Here is a 20,851-nt window from a genome sequence, read left to right on the forward strand (position 1 = left end):
AATATCAAATTTCACCATATATATTATATAACATACATAAAATATCAAATTTCACAAACTATGTATTATATACTGTACATAAAGTATGAAAGAACACTAAATATATATTATATACTGTACATAAAATATAAATTTCAACAAATATATATTACATACTATACATAAAATATCTAATTTCACCAAATATATATTATATACTTTACATAAAATATCAAATTTCACCAAATATTTATTATATACTATACATAAAATATGACAGTACACTACATATATATTATATAATGTACACGAAATATCACATTTCACCAAATATATAGTTTATACTGTACATAAAATATCAAACTTCAAAAAATATATAATACACTGTACATATAATATCAAATTACACAAAATATGTATTATATACTGTACAGAAAGTATGAAAGAACACTAAATATATATTATATACTGTACATAAAATATCAAATTTCACCAAATATATATTACGTACCGTATGTAAAATATCAAATTTCACCAAATATATATTATATACTGTACATAAAATATCAAATTTCACCAAATATGTATTATATACTATACATAAAATATGAAAGTACACTACATATATATTATATACTGTACATAAGATATCAAATTTCACCATATATGTTATATAAGGTACATAAAATATCAAATTACACAAAATATGTATTATATGCTGTACATAAAGTATGAAAGAACACTAAATATATATTATATACTGTACATAAAATATCAAATTTCACCAAATATATATTACATACTGTATGTAATATATCAAATTTCACCAAATACATATTATATACTGTACATAAAATATCAAATTTCACCAAATATGTATTATATACTATACATAAAATATGAAAGTACACTAGATATATATTATATACTGTACATAAAATATCAAATTTCACAAACTATGTATTATATACTGTAGATGAAGTATGAAAGAACACTAAATATGCATTATATACTGTACATAAAATATAAATTTTAACAAATATATATTACATACTGTACATAAAATATAAAATTACACCAAATATATATTATATACTGTACATAAAATATAAAATTTCACCAAATATGTATTATATACTATACATAAAATATGAAAGTACACTACATATATATTATATACTGTACATGAAATATCACATTTCATCAAATATATAGTTTATACTGTACATAAAATATCAAACTTCAAAAAATATATAATATACTGTACATAAAATATCAAATTACACAAAATATGTATTATATACTGTACATAAAGTATGCAAGAACACTAAATATATATTATATACTGTACATAAAATATCAAATTTCACCAAATATGTATTACATACTTTATGTAAAATATCAAATTTCACCAAATATATATTATATACTGTACAAAAAATATCAAATATCACCAAATATGTATTATATACTATACATAAAATATGAAAGTACACTAATATATATTATACACTGTACATAAAATATCAAATTTCACCATATATATTATATAACATACATAAAATATCAAATTTCACAAACTATGTAGTATATACTGTACATAAAGTTTGAAAGAACACTAAATATATATTATATAGTGTACATAAAATATCAAATTTCACCAAATATATATTACATACTGTCTGTAAAATATCAAATTTCACCAAATAAATATTATATACTGTACATAAAATATCAAATTTCACCTAATATGTATTAAATACTATATAGAAAATATGAAAGTACAGTACATATATATTATATACTGAATATAAAATATTAAATTTCTCCATATATGTTTTATGAAGTATATAAAATATGAAATTTCACAAAATATGTATTATATACTGTACAAAAAGAATGAAAGAACACTAAATATATATTATATACTGTACATAAAACATCAAATTTCACCAAATATATATTACATACTGTACATAAAATATCAAATTTCACCAAATATATATTATATACTATACATAAAATATAAAATTTCACCAAATATGTATTATATACTATACATAAAATATGACAGTACACTACATATATATTATATACTGCACACGAAATATCACAGTTCACCAAATACATAGTTTATACTGTACATAAAATATCAAACTTCAAAAAATATATAATATACTGTACATAAAATATCAAATTACACAAAATATGTATTATATGCTGTACATAAAGTATGAAAGAACAATAAATATATTTTATATACTGTACATAAAATATCAAATTTCACCAAATATATATTACATACTGTATGTAAAATATAAAATTTCACCAAATACATATTAAATACTTTACATAAAATATCAAATTTCACCAAATATGTATTATATACTGTACATAAAATATGAAAGTACACTACATATATATTATATACTGTACATAAAATATCAAATTTGACCATATGTATTATATAACGTACATAAAATATCAAATTTCACAAAATATGTATTATATACTGTACATAAAGTATGAAAGAACACTAAATATATATTATATACTGTACATAAAATATCAAATTTCACCAAATATATATTACATACTGTACATAAAATATCAAATTTCACCAAATATATATTATATACTGTACACAAAATATCAAATTTCAACAAATATGTATTATATACTATACATAAAATATGACAGTACACTATATATATATTATATACTGTACACGAAATATCACATTTCACCAATTATATAGTATATGCTGTACATAAAATATCAAACTTCAAAAAATATATAATACACTGTACATAAAATATAAAATTACACAAAGTATGTATTATATACTGTACATAAAGTATGAAAGAACACTAAATATATATTATATACTGTACATAAAATATCAAATTTCAACAAATATATATTACATTCGGTATGTAAAATATCAAATTTCACCAAATACATATTAAATACTGTACATAAAATATCAAATTTCAACAAATATGTATTATATACTATACATGACATATGAAAGTACACTACATATCTATTATATACTGTACATAAAATATCAAATTTCACCATATGTATTATATAACGAACATAAAATATCAAATTTCACAAAATATGTATTATGTACTGTACATAAAGTATGAAAGAACACTAAATATATATTATATACTGTACATAAAATATCAAATTTCACCAAATATATTTTACATACTGTACATAAAATATCAAATTTCACCAAATTTATCTTATATACTGTACACAAAATATCAAATTTCACCAAATAAGTATTATATACAATACATAAAATATGACAGTACACTACATATATATTATATACTGTACACGAAATATCACATTTCACCAAATATATAGTATACACTGTACATAAAATATCAAACTTCAAAAAATATATAATATACTGTACATAAAATATCAAATTACACAAAATATGTATTATATACTGTACAGAAAATATGAAAGAACACTACATATATATTATATACTGTACATAAAATATCAAATTTCAACAAATATATATTACATTCGGAATGAAAAATATCAAATTTCACCAAATATACATTATATACTGTTCATAAAATATCAAATTTCACCAAATATGTACTATACACTATACATAAAATATGAAAGTACACTACATATATATTATATAGTGTACATAAAAAATCAAATTTCACCATATATATTATATAACATACATAAATTATCAAATTTCACCAAATATATATTATATACTGTACATAAAATATCAAATTTCACCATATATATTATATAACGTACATATAATATCAAATTTCATAAAATATATATTATATACTGTACATAAAGTATGAAAGAACACTAAATATATATTATATGCTGTACATAAAATATCGAATTTTACCAAATATATATTACACACTGTACATAAAATATCAAATTTCACCAAATATATATTATGTACTGTACATAAAATATCAAATTTCACCAAATATGTATTATATACTGTACATAAAATATGACAATTCACTACATATATATTATATACTGTACACGAAATATCACATTTCAAGAAATATATAGTTTACACTGTACATAAAATATCAAACTTCAAAAAATATGTAATATACTGTACATAAAATATCAAATTACACAAAATATGTATTATATGCTGTACATAAAGTATGAAAGAACACTAAATATATTTTATATACTGTACATAAAATATCAAATTTCACCAAATATATATTACATACTGTACATAAAATATCAAATTTCATCAAATATGTATTATATACTAAACATAAAATATGAAAGTACACTACATATATATTATATACTGTACATAAAATATCAAATTTCACCATATATATTATATAACGTACTTAAAATATCAAATTTCACAAAATATGAATTATGTACTGTACATAAAGTATGAAAGAACACTAAATATATATTATATACTGTACATAAAATATCAAATTTCACCAAATATATATTATATACTGTACATAAAATATCAAATTTCACCAAACATATATTATATACTGTACACAAAATATCAAATTTCACCAAATATGTATTATATACTGTACATAAAACATGACAGTACACTACATATATATAATATACTGTACACGAAATATCACATTTCACCAAATATATAGTATATACTGTACATAAAATATCAAACTTCAAAAAATATATAATACACTGTACATAAAATATAAAATTACACAAAATATGTATTATATACTGTACATAAAGTATGAAAGAACACTAAATATATATTATATACTGTACATAAAATATCAAATTTCAACAAATATATATTACATTCGGTACGTAAAATATCAAATTTCACCAAATATACATTATATACTGTACATAAAATATCAAATTTCACAAACTATGTATTATATACTGTACGTAAAGTATGAAAGAACACTAAATATATATTACATACTGAACATAAAATATCAAATGTCACCAAATATGTATTAAATACTGTACATAAAATATCAAATTTCACCAAATATATATTAAATACTGTACATAAAATATAAAATTTCACCAAATATGTATTATATACTATACATAAAATATGAAAGTACACTACATATATATTATATACTGTACATGAAATATCACATTTCACCAAATATATAGTTTATACTGTAGATAAAATATCAAACTTCAAAAAATATATAATATACTGTACATAAAATATCAAATTACACAAAATATGTATTATATACTGTACATAAAGTATGAAAGAACACTAAATATATATTATATACTGTACATAAAATATCAAATTTCACCAAATATATATTACATACTCTCTGTAAAATATCAAATTTCACCAAATACATATTATATACCGTACATAAAATATCAAATTTCACCTAATATGTATTAAATACTATATATAAAATATGAAAGTACAGTACATATATATTATATACTGAATATAAAATATTAAATTTCTCCATATATGTTTTATGAAGTATATAAAATATGAAATTTCACAAAATATGTATTATATACTGTACAAAAAGTATGAAAGAACACTAAATGTATATTATATACTGTACATAAAACATCAAATTTCACCAAATATATATTACATACTGTACATAAAATATCAAATTTCACCAAATATATATTACATACTGTATGTAAAATATAAAATTTCACCAAATACATATTAAATACTGTACATAAAATATCAAATTTCACCAAATATGTATTATATACTATACATAAAATATGTAAGTAGACTACATATATATTATATACTGTACATAAAATATCAAATTTGACCATATGTATTATATAACGTACATAAAATATCAAATTTCACAAAATATGTATTATATACTGTACATAAAGTATGAAAGAACACTAAATATATATTATATACTGTACATAAAATATCAAATTTCACCAAATATATATTACATACTGTACATAAAATATCAAATTTAACCAAATATATATTATATACTGTACACAAAATATCAAATTTCAACAAATATGTATTATATACTATACATAAAATATGACAGTACACTACATATATATTATATACTGTACACGAAATATCACATTTCACCAAATATATAGTATATGCTGTACATAAAATATCAAACTTCAAAAAATATATAATACACTGTACATAAAATATAAAATTACACAAAATATGTATTATATACTGTACATAAAGTATGAAAGAACACTAAATATATATTATATACTGTACATAAAATATCAAATTTCAACAAATATATATTACATTCGGTATGTAAAATATCAAATTTCACCAAATACATATTAAATACTGTACATAAAATAACAAATTTCAACAAATATGTAATATATACTATACATAAAATATGAAAGTACACTACATATATATTATATACTGTACATAAAATATCAAATTTCACCATAAGTATTATATAACGAACATAAAATATCAAATTTCACAAAATATGTATTATGTACTGTACATAAAGTATGAAAGAACACTAAATATATATTATATACTGTACATAAAATATCAAATTTCACCAAATATATATTACATACTGTACATAAAATATCAAATTTCACCAAATTTATCTTATATACTGTACACAAAATATCAAATTTCACCAAATAAGTATTATATACAATACATAAAATATGACAGTACACTACATATATATTATATACTGTACACGAAATATCACATTTCACCAAATATATAGTATACACTGTACATAAAATATGAAACTTCAAAAAATATATAATATACTGTACATAAAATATCAAATTACACAAAATATGTATTATATACTGTACAGAAAATATGAAAGAACACTACATACATATTATATACTGTACACAAAATATCAAATTTCAACAAATATGTATTATATACTATACATAAAATATGACAGTACACTATATATATATTATATACTGTACACGAAATATCACATTTCACCAATTATATAGTATATGCTGTATATAAAATATCAAACTTCAAAAAATATATAATACACTGTACATAAAATATAAAATTACACAAAATATGTATTATATACTGTACATAAAGTATGAAAGAACACTAAATATATATTATATACTGTACATAAAATATCAAATTTCAACAAATATATATTACATTCGGTATGTAAAATATCAAATTTCACCAAATACATATTAAATACTGTACATAAAATATCAAATTTCAACAAATATGTATTATATACTATACATGACATATGAAAGTACACTACATATCTATTATATACTGTACATAAAATAGCAAATTTCACCATATGTATTATATAACGAACATAAAATATCAAATTTCACAAAATATGTATTATGTACTGTACATAAAGTATGAAAGAACACTAAATATATATTATATACTGTACATAAAATATCAAATTTCACCAAATATATTTTACATACTGTACATAAAATATCAAATTTCACCAAATTTATCTTATATACTGTACACAAAATATCAAATTTCACCAAATAAGTATTATATACAATACATAAAATATGACAGTACACTACATATATATTATATACTGTACACGAAATATCACATTTCACCAAATATATAGTATACACTGTACATAAAATATCAAACTTCAAAAAATATATAATATACTGTACATAAAATATCAAATTACACAAAATATGTATTATATACTGTACAGAAAATATGAAAGAACACTACATATATATTATATACTGTACATAAAATATCAAATTTCAACAAATATATATTACATTCGGAATGAAAAATATCAAATTTCACCAAATATACATTATATACTGTTCATAAAATATCAAATTTCACCAAATATGTACTATACACTATACATAAAATATGAAAGTACACTACATATATATTATATAGTGTACATAAAAAATCAAATTTCACCATATATATTATATAACATACATAAATTATCAAATTTCACCAAATATATATTATATACTGTACATAAAATATCAAATTTCACCATATATATTATATAACGTACATATAATATCAAATTTCATAAAATATATATTATATACTGTACATAAAGTATGAAAGAACACTAAATATATATTATATGCTGTACATAAAATATCGAATTTTACCAAATATATATTACACACTGTACATAAAATATCAAATTTCACCAAATATATATTATGTACTGTACATAAAATATCAAATTTCACCAAATATGTATTATATACTGTACATAAAATATGACAATTCACTACATATATATTATATACTGTACACGAAATATCACATTTCAAGAAATATATAGTTTACACTGTACATAAAATATCAAACTTCAAAAAATATGTAATATACTGTACATAAAATATCAAATTACACAAAATATGTATGATATGCTGTACATAAAGTATGAAAGAACACTAAATATATTTTATATACTGTACATAAAATATCAAATTTCACCAAATATATATTACATACTGTACATAAAATATCAAATTTCATCAAATATGTATTATATACTAAACATAAAATATGAAAGTACACTACATATATATTATATACTGTACATAAAATATCAAATTTCACCATATATATTATATAACGTACTTAAAATATCAAATTTCACAAAATATGAATTATGTACTGTACATAAAGTATGAAAGAACACTAAATATATATTATATACTGTACATAAAATATCAAATTTCACCAAATATATATTATATACTGTACATAAAATATCAAATTTCACCAAACATATATTATATACTGTACACAAAATATCAAATTTCACCAAATATGTATTATATACTGTACATAAAACATGACAGTACACTACATATATATAATATACTGTACACGAAATATCACATTTCACCAAATATATAGTATATACTGTACATAAAATATCAAACTTCAAAAAATATATAATACACTGTACATAAAATATAAAATTACACAAAATATGTATTATATACTGTACATAAAGTATGAAAGAACACTAAATATATATTATATACTGTACATAAAATATCAAATTTCAACAAATATATATTACATTCGGTACGTAAAATATCAAATTTCACCAAATATACATTATATACTGTACATAAAATATCAAATTTCACAAACTATGTATTATATACTGTACGTAAAGTATGAAAGAACACTAAATATATATTACATACTGAACATAAAATATCAAATGTCACCAAATATGTATTAAATACTGTACATAAAATATCAAATTTCACCAAATATATATTAAATACTGTACATAAAATATAAAATTTCACCAAATATGTATTATATACTATACATAAAATATGAAAGTACACTACATATATATTATATACTGTACATGAAATATCACATTTCACCAAATATATAGTTTATACTGTAGATAAAATATCAAACTTCAAAAAATATATAATATACTGTACATAAAATATCAAATTACACAAAATATGTATTATATACTGTACATAAAGTATGAAAGAACACTAAATATATATTATATACTGTACATAAAATATCAAATTTCACCAAATATATATTACATACTCTCTGTAAAATATCAAATTTCACCAAATACATATTATATACCGTACATAAAATATCAAATTTCACCTAATATGTATTAAATACTATATATAAAATATGAAAGTACAGTACATATATATTATATACTGAATATAAAATATTAAATTTCTCCATATATGTTTTATGAAGTATATAAAATATGAAATTTCACAAAATATGTATTATATACTGTACAAAAAGTATGAAAGAACACTAAATGTATATTATATACTGTACATAAAACATCAAATTTCACCAAATATATATTACATACTGTACATAAAATATCAAATTTCACCAAATATATATTACATACTGTATGTAAAATATAAAATTTCACCAAATACATATTAAATACTGTACATAAAATATCAAATTTCACCAAATATGTATTATATACTATACATAAAATATGTAAGTAGACTACATATATATTATATACTGTACATAAAATATCAAATTTGACCATATGTATTATATAACGTACATAAAATATCAAATTTCACAAAATATGTATTATATACTGTACATAAAGTATGAAAGAACACTAAATATATATTATATACTGTACATAAAATATCAAATTTCACCAAATATATATTACATACTGTACATAAAATATCAAATTTAACCAAATATATATTATATACTGTACACAAAATATCAAATTTCAACAAATATGTATTATATACTATACATAAAATATGACAGTACACTACATATATATTATATACTGTACACGAAATATCACATTTCACCAAATATATAGTATATGCTGTACATAAAATATCAAACTTCAAAAAATATATAATACACTGTACATAAAATATAAAATTACACAAAATATGTATTATATACTGTACATAAAGTATGAAAGAACACTAAATATATATTATATACTGTACATAAAATATCAAATTTCAACAAATATATATTACATTCGGTATGTAAAATATCAAATTTCACCAAATACATATTAAATACTGTACATAAAATAGCAAATTTCAACAAATATGTATTATATACTATACATAAAATATGAAAGTACACTACATATATATTATATACTGTACATAAAATATCAAATTTCACCATAAGTATTATATAACGAACATAAAATATCAAATTTCACAAAATATGTATTATGTACTGTACATAAAGTATGAAAGAACACTAAATATATATTATATACTGTACATAAAATATCAAATTTCACCAAATATATATTACATACTGTACATAAAATATCAAATTTCACCAAATTTATCTTATATACTGTACACAAAATATCAAATTTCACCAAATAAGTATTATATACAATACATAAAATATGACAGTACACTACATATATATTATATACTGTACACGAAATATCACATTTCACCAAATATATAGTATACACTGTACATAAAATATGAAACTTCAAAAAATATATAATATACTGTACATAAAATATCAAATTACACAAAATATGTATTATATACTGTACAGAAAATATGAAAGAACACTACATACATATTATATACTGTACATAAAATATCAAATTTCAACAAATATATATTACATTCCGAATGTAAAATATCAAATTTCACCAAATATACATTATATACTGTACATAAAATATCAAATTTCACCAAATATGTATTATACACTATACATAAAATATGAAAGTACACTACATATATATTATATAGTGTACATAAAAAATCAAATTTCACCATATATATTATATAACATACATAAAATATCAAATTTCACAATATATATTATATAACGTACATATAATATCAAATTTCATAAAATATATATTATATACTGTCCATAAAGTATGAAAGAACACTAAATATATATTATATGCTGTACATAAAATATCGAATTTTACCAAATATATATTACACACTGTACATAAAATATCAAATTTCACCAAATATATATTATATACTGTACATAAAATATCAAATTTCACCAAATATGTATTACATACTGTACATAAAATATGACAATTCACTACATATATATTATATACTGTACACGAAATATCACATTTCACGAAATATATAGTTTACACTGTACACAGAATATCAAACTTCAAAAAATATGTAATATACTGTACATAAAATATCAAATTACACAAAATATGAATTATATGCTGTACATAAAGTATGAAAGAACACTAAATATATTTTATATACTGTACATAAAATATCAAATTTCACCAAATATATATTACATACTGTACATAAAATATCAAATTTCATCAAATATGTATTATATACTATACACAAAATATGAAAGTACACTACATATATATTATATACTGTACATACAATATCAAATTTCACCATATATATATGATATAACGTACTTAAAATATCAAATTTCACAAAATATGAATTATGTACTGTACATAAAGTATGAAAGAACACTAAATATATATTATATACTGTACATAAAATATCAAATTTCACCAAATATATATTATATACTGTACATAAAATATCAAATTTCACCAAATATATATTATATACTGTACACAAAATATCAAATTTCACCAAATATGTATTATATACTGTACATTAAACATGACAGTACACTACATATATATAATATACTGTACACGAAATATCACATTTCACCAAATATATAGTATATACTGTACATAAAATATCAAACTTCAAAAAATATATAATACACTGTACATAAAATATAAAATTACACAAATTATGTATTATATACTGTACATAAAGTATGAAAGAACACTAAATATATATTATATACTGTACATAAAATATCAAATTTCAACAAATATATATTACATTCGGTATGTAAAATATCAAATTTCACCAAATATACATTATATACTGTACATAAAATATCAAATTTCACAAACTATGTATTATATACTGTACGTAAAGTATGAAAGAACACTAAATATATATTACATACTGTACATAAAATATCAAATTTCACCAAATATGTATTGAATACTGCACATAAAATATCAAATTTCACCAAATATATATTATATACTGTACATAAAATATAAAATTTCACCAAATATGTATTTTATACTATACATAAAATCTGAAAGTACACTACATATATATTATATACTGTACATGAAATATCACATTTCACCAAATATATAGTTTATACTGTAGATAAAATATCAAACTTCAAAAAATATATAATATACTGTACATAAAATATCAAATTACACAAAATATGTATTATATACTGTACATAAAGTATGAAAGAACACTAAATATATATTATATACTGTACATAAAATATCAAATTTCACCAAATATATATTACATACTGTCTGTAAAATATCAAATTTCACCAAATACATATTATATACCGTACATAAAATATCAAATTTCACCTAATATGTATTAAATACTATATATAAAATATGAAAGTACAGTACATATATATTATATACTGTATATAAAATATCAAATTTCTCCATACATGTTTTATGAAGTATATAAAATATGAAATTTCACAAAATATGTATTATATACTGTACAAAAAGTATGAAAGAACACTAAATATATATTATATACTGTACATAAAACATCAAATTTCACCAAATATATATTACATACTCTACATAAAATATCAAATTTCACCAAATATATATTATATACTGTACATAAAATATAAAATTTCACCACATATGTATTATATACTATACATAAAATATGACAGTACACTACATATATATTATATACTGTACACGAAATATCACAGTTCACCAAATACATAGTTTATACTGCAAATAAAATATCAAACTTCAAAAAATATATAATATACTGTACATAAAATATCAAATTACACAGAATATGTTTTATATGCTGTACATAAAGTATGAAAGAACAATAAATATATTTTATATACTGTACATAAAATATCAAATTTCACCAAATATATATTACATACTGTATTTAAAATATCAAATTTCACCAAATACATATTAAACACTGTACATAAAATATCAAATTTCACCAAATATGTATTATATACTATACATAAAATATGAAAGTACACTACATATATATTATATACTGTACATAAAATATCAAATTTCACCATATGTATTATATAACGTACATAAAATATGAAATTTCACAAAATATGTATTAAATACTGTACATAAAGTATGAAAGAACACTAAATATATATTATATACTGTACATAAAATATCAAATTTCACCAAATATATATTACATACTGTACATAAAATATCAAATTTCACCAAATATATATTATATACTGTACACAAAATATCAAATTTCAACAAATATGTATTATATACTATACATAAAATATGACAGTACACTACATATATATTATATACTGTACACGAAATATCACATTTCACCAAATATATAGTATATGCTGTACATAAAATATCAAACTTCAAAAAATATATAATACACTGTACATAAAATATAAAATTACACAAAATATGTATTATATACTGTACATAAAGTATGAAAGAACACTAAATATATATTATATACTGTACATAAAATATCAAATTTCAACAAATATATATTACATTCGGTATGTAAAATATCAAATTTCACCAAATACATATTAAATACTGTACATAAAATATCAAATTTCACCAAATATGTATTATATACTATACATAAAATATGAAAGTACACTACATATATATTATATACTGTACATAAAATATCAAATTTCACCATATGTATTATATAACGTACATAAAATATCAAATTTCACAAAATATGTATTATGTACTGTACATAAAGTATGAGAGAACACTAAATATATATTATATACTGTACATAAAGTATAAAATTTCACCAAATATATATTACATACTGTACATAAAATATCAAATTTCACCAAATTTATCTTATATACTGTACACAAAATATCAAATTTCACCTAATAAGTATTATATACAATACATAAAATATGACAGTACACTACATATATATTATATACTGTACACGAAATATCACATTTCACCAAATATATAGTATACACTGTACATAAAATATCAAACTTCAAAAAATATATAATATACTGTACATAAAATATCAATTTACACAAAATATGTATTATACACTGTACAGAAAATATGAAAGAACACTACATATATATTATATACTGTACATAAAATATCAAATTTCAACAAATATATATTACATTCGGTATGTAAAATATCAAATTTCACCAAATATACATTATATACTGTACATAAAATATCAAATTTCACCAAATATGTATTATACACTATACATAAAATATGACAGTACACTACATATATATTATATACTGTACATAAAAAATCAAATTTCACCATATATATTATATAACATACATAAAATATCAAATTTCACAAAATATATATTATATACTGTACATAAAGTATGAAAGAACACTAAATATATAATATACTGTACATAAAATATCAAATTTCACCAAATATGCATTAGATACTGTACATAAAATATCAAAGTTCACCAAATATATATTTTATACTGTTCATAAAATGTCAAAATTCACCAAATATGTATTATATACTATACATAAAATATGAAAGTACACTACATATATATTATATACTGCATTGAAATATCACATTTCACTAAATATATAGTTTATACTGCACATAAAATATCAAACTTCAAAAAATATATAATATACTGTACATAAAATATCAAATTAAACAAAATATGTATTATATACTGTACATAAATTATGAAAGAACACTAAATATATATTATATACTGTACATAAAATATCAAATTTCACCAAATATATATTACATACTGTCTGTAAAATATCAAATTTCACTAAATATATATTATATACTGTACATAAAATATCATATTTCACCTAATATGTATTATATACTATACATAAAATATGAAAGTACACTACATATATATTATATACTGTATATAAAATATCAAATTTCACCATATATGTTATATAACGTATATAAAATATCAAATTTCACAAAATATGTATTATATACTGTACAAAAAGTATGAAAGAACACTAAATATATATTACATACTGTACATAAAATATCAAATTTCACCAAATATATATTATATACTGTACATAAAATATCAAATTTCACCAAATATGTATTATATACTATACATAAAATATGACAATACACTACAAATATTATATACTGTACACGAAATATCACAGTTCACCAAATATATAGTTTATACTGTACATAAAATATCAAACTTCAAAAAATATATAATACACTGTACATAAAATATCAAATTACACAAAATATGTATTATATACTGTACATAAAGTATGAAAGAACACTAAATATATATTATATACTGTACATAAAATATCAAATTTCAAAAAATATATATTACATTCGGTATGTAAAATATCAAATTTCACCAAATATACATTATATACTCTACATAAAATATCAAATTTCACCAAATATGTATTATACACTATATATAAAATATGAAAGTACACTACATATATATTATATACTGTACATAAAAAATCAAATTTTACCATATATATTATATAATGTACATAATATTTCAAATTTCACAAAATATATATTATATACTGTACATAAAGTATGAAAGAACACTAAATATATATTATATACTGTACATAAAATATCAAATTTCACCAAATATGCATTAGATACTGTACATAAAATATCAAAGCTCACCAAATATATATTATATACTGTTCATAAAATGTCAAAATTCACCAAATATGTATTATATACTATACATAAAATATGAAAGTACACTACATATATATTATATACTGTATATGAAATATCACATTTCACTAAATATATAGTTTATACTGCACATAAAATATCAAACTTCAAAAAATATATAATATACGGTACATAAAATATCAAATTACACAAAATATGTATTTTATACTGTACATAAAGTATGAAAGAACACTAAATATATATTTCATACTGTAGATAAAATATCAAATTTCACCAAATATATATTACATACTGTCTGAAAATATCAAATTTCACCAAATTTATATTATATACTGTACAAAAAATATCATATTTCACCTAATATGCACTATATACTATACATAAAATATGAAAGTACACTACATATATATTATATAATGTATATAAAATATCAAATTTCACCATATATGTTATATAACGTATATAAAATATCAAATTTCACAAAATATGTATTATATACTGTACAAAAAGTATGAAAGAACACTAAATATATATTACATACTGTACATAAAATATCAAATTTCACCAAATATATACTATATACTGTACATAAAATATCAAATTTCACCAAATATGTATTATATACTATACATAAAATATGACAATACACTACTTATATATTATATACTGTACACGAAATATCACAGTTCACCAAATATATAGTTTATACTGTACATAAAATATCAAACTTCAAAAAATATATAATACACTGTACATAAAATATCAAATTACACAAAATATGTATTATATACTGTACATAAAGTATGAAAGAACACTAAATATGTATTATATACTGTACATAAAATAGCAAATTTCACCAAATATATATTACATTCGGTATGTAAAATATGAAATTTCACCAAATATATATTATATTCTGTACATAAAATACCAAATTTCACCAAATATGTATTATATACTATACATAAAATATGAAAGTACACTACATATATATTATATACTGTACATAAACTATCAAATTTCACCATATATTTTATATAAGGTACATAAAATATCAAATTACACAAAATATGTATTATATACTGTACATAAAGTATGAGAGAACACTAAATATACATTATATACTGTACATAAAACATCAAATTTCACCAAATATATAATACATACTGTATGTAATATATCAAATTTCACCAAATACATATTATATACTGTACATAAAATATCAAATTTCAGCAAATATGTATTATATACCATACATAAAATATGAAAGTACACTACATATATATTATATACTGTACATAAAATATCAAATTTCACCATATATTATATAACATACATAAAATATCAAATTTCACAAACTATGTATTATATACTGTACGTAAAGTATGAAAGAACACTAAATATATATTATATACTGTACATAAAATATAAATTTCAACAAATATATGTTACATACTCTACATAAAATATCAAATTTCACCAAATATATATTATATACTGTACATAAAATATCAAATTTCACCAAATATGTATTATGTACTATACATAAAATATGACAGTACACTACCTATATATTATATACTGTACACAAAATATCACATTTAACCAAATATATAGTTTATACTGTACATAAAATATCAAACTTCAAAAAATATATAATATACTGTACATAAAATATCAAATTACAAAAAATATGTATTATATACTGTACATAAAGTATGAAAGAACACTAAATATATATTATATACTGTACATTAAATATCAAATTTCAACAAATATATATTACATTCGGTATGTAAAATATCAAATTTCACCAAATATACATTATATACTGTACATAAAATATCAAATTTCACCAAATATGTATTATACACTATACATAAAATATGAAAGTACACTACATATATATTATATACTGTACATAAAAAATCAAATTTCACCGTATATATTATATAACGTACATAAAATATCAAATTTCCCAAAATATCTATTATATACTGTACATAAAGTATGAAAGAACACTAAATATATATTATATACTGTACATAACATATCAAATTTCACCAAATATGCATTAGATACTGTACATAAAATATCAAAGTTCACCAAATATATATTATATACTGTTCATAAAATATCAAAATTCACCAAATATGTATTATATACTATACATAAAATATGAAAGTACACTACAGATATATTATATACTGTATATGAAATATCACATTTCACTAAATATATAGTTTATACTGCACATAAAATATAAACTTCAAAAAATATATAATATACTGTACATAAAATATCAAATTACACAAAATATGTATTATATACAGTATATAAAGTATGAAAGAACGCTAAATATATATTATATGCTGTACATAAAATATCAAATTTCACCAAATATATATTACATACTGTCTGTAAAATATCAAATTTCACAAAATATATATTATATACTGTACATAAAATATCATATTTCACCTAATATGTACTATATACTATACATAAAATATGAAAGTACACTACATATATATTATATACTGTATATAAAATATCAAATTTCACCATATATGTTATGTAACGTATATAAAATATCAAATTTCACAAAATATGTATTATATACTGTACAAAAAGTATGAAAGAACACTAAATATATATTACATAATGTACATAAAATATCAAATTTCACCAAATATATATTATATACTGTACATAAAATATCAAATTTCACCAAATATGTATTATATACTATACATAAAATATGACAATACACTACATATATATTATATACTGTACACGAAATATCACAGTTCACCAAATATATAGTTTATACTGTACATAAAATATCAAACTTCAAAAAATATATAATACACTGTACATAAAATATCAAATTACACAAAATATGTATTATATACTGTACATAAAGTATGAAAGAACACTAAATATGTATTATATACTGTACATAAAATAGCAAATTTCACCAAATATATATTACATTCGGTATGTAAAATATGAAATTTCACCAAATATATATTATATACTGTACATAAAACACCAAATTTCACCCAATATGTATTATATACTAAATATAAAATATGAAAGTGCACTACATATATATTATATACTGTACATAAAATATCAAATTTCACCAAATATGTATTATATACTATACATAAAATATGAAAGTACACTACATATATATTATATACTGTACATAAGATATCAAATTTCACCATATATGTTATATAAGGTACATAAAATATCAAATTACACAAAATATGTATTATATGCTGTACATAAACTATGAAAGAACACTAAATATATATTATATACTGTACATAAAATATCAAATTTCACCAAATATATATTACATACTGTATGTAATATATCAAATTTCACCAAATACATATTATATACTGTACATAAAATATCAAATTTCACCAAATATGTATTATATACTATACATAAAATATGAAAGTACACTAGATATATATTATATACTGTACATAAAATATCAGATTTCACCATATATATTATATAACATGCATAAAATATCAAATTTCACAAACTATGTATTATATACTGTACATAAAGTATGAAAGAACACTAAATATGCATTATATACTGTACATAAAATATAAATTTCAACAAATATATAATACATACTGTACATAAAATATCAAATTTCACCAGATCTATATTATATACTGTACATAAAATATCAAATTTCACCAAATATGTATTATATACTATACATAAAATATGAAAGTACACTACTTATATATTATATACTGTACACGAAATATCACATTTCACCAAATATATAGTTTATACTGTACATAAAATATCAAAATTCAAAAAATATATAATATACTGTACATAAAATATCAAATTACACAAAATATGTATTATATACTGTACATAAAGTCTGAAAGAACACTAAATATATATTATATACTGTACATAAAATATCAAATTTCACCAAATATGTATTACATACTTTATGTAATATATCAAATTTCACCAAATATATATTATATACTGTACATAAAATATCAAATATCACCAAATATGTATTATATACTATACATAAAATATGAAAGTACACTATATATATATTATATACTGTACATAAAATATCAAATTTCACCATAGATATTATATAACATACATAAAATATCAAATTTCACAAACTAGGTATTATATACTGTACATAAAGTATGAAAGAACACTAAATATATATTATATACTGTACATAAAATATCAAATTTCACCAAATATATATTACGTACCATATGTAAAATATCAAATTTCACCAAATATATATTATAAACTGTACATAAAATATCAAATTTCACCAAATATGTATTATATACTATACATAAAATATGACAGTACTCTACATATATATTATATAATGTACACGAAATATCACATTTCACCATATATGTTATATAAGGTACATAAAATATCAAATTACACAAAATATGTATTATATGCTGTACATA

Source organism: Gorilla gorilla, chromosome Y (genome assembly GCF_029281585.2).
Source record: "Gorilla gorilla gorilla isolate KB3781 chromosome Y, NHGRI_mGorGor1-v2.1_pri, whole genome shotgun sequence".
NCBI classification, from domain to species: domain Eukaryota; kingdom Metazoa; phylum Chordata; class Mammalia; order Primates; family Hominidae; genus Gorilla; species Gorilla gorilla.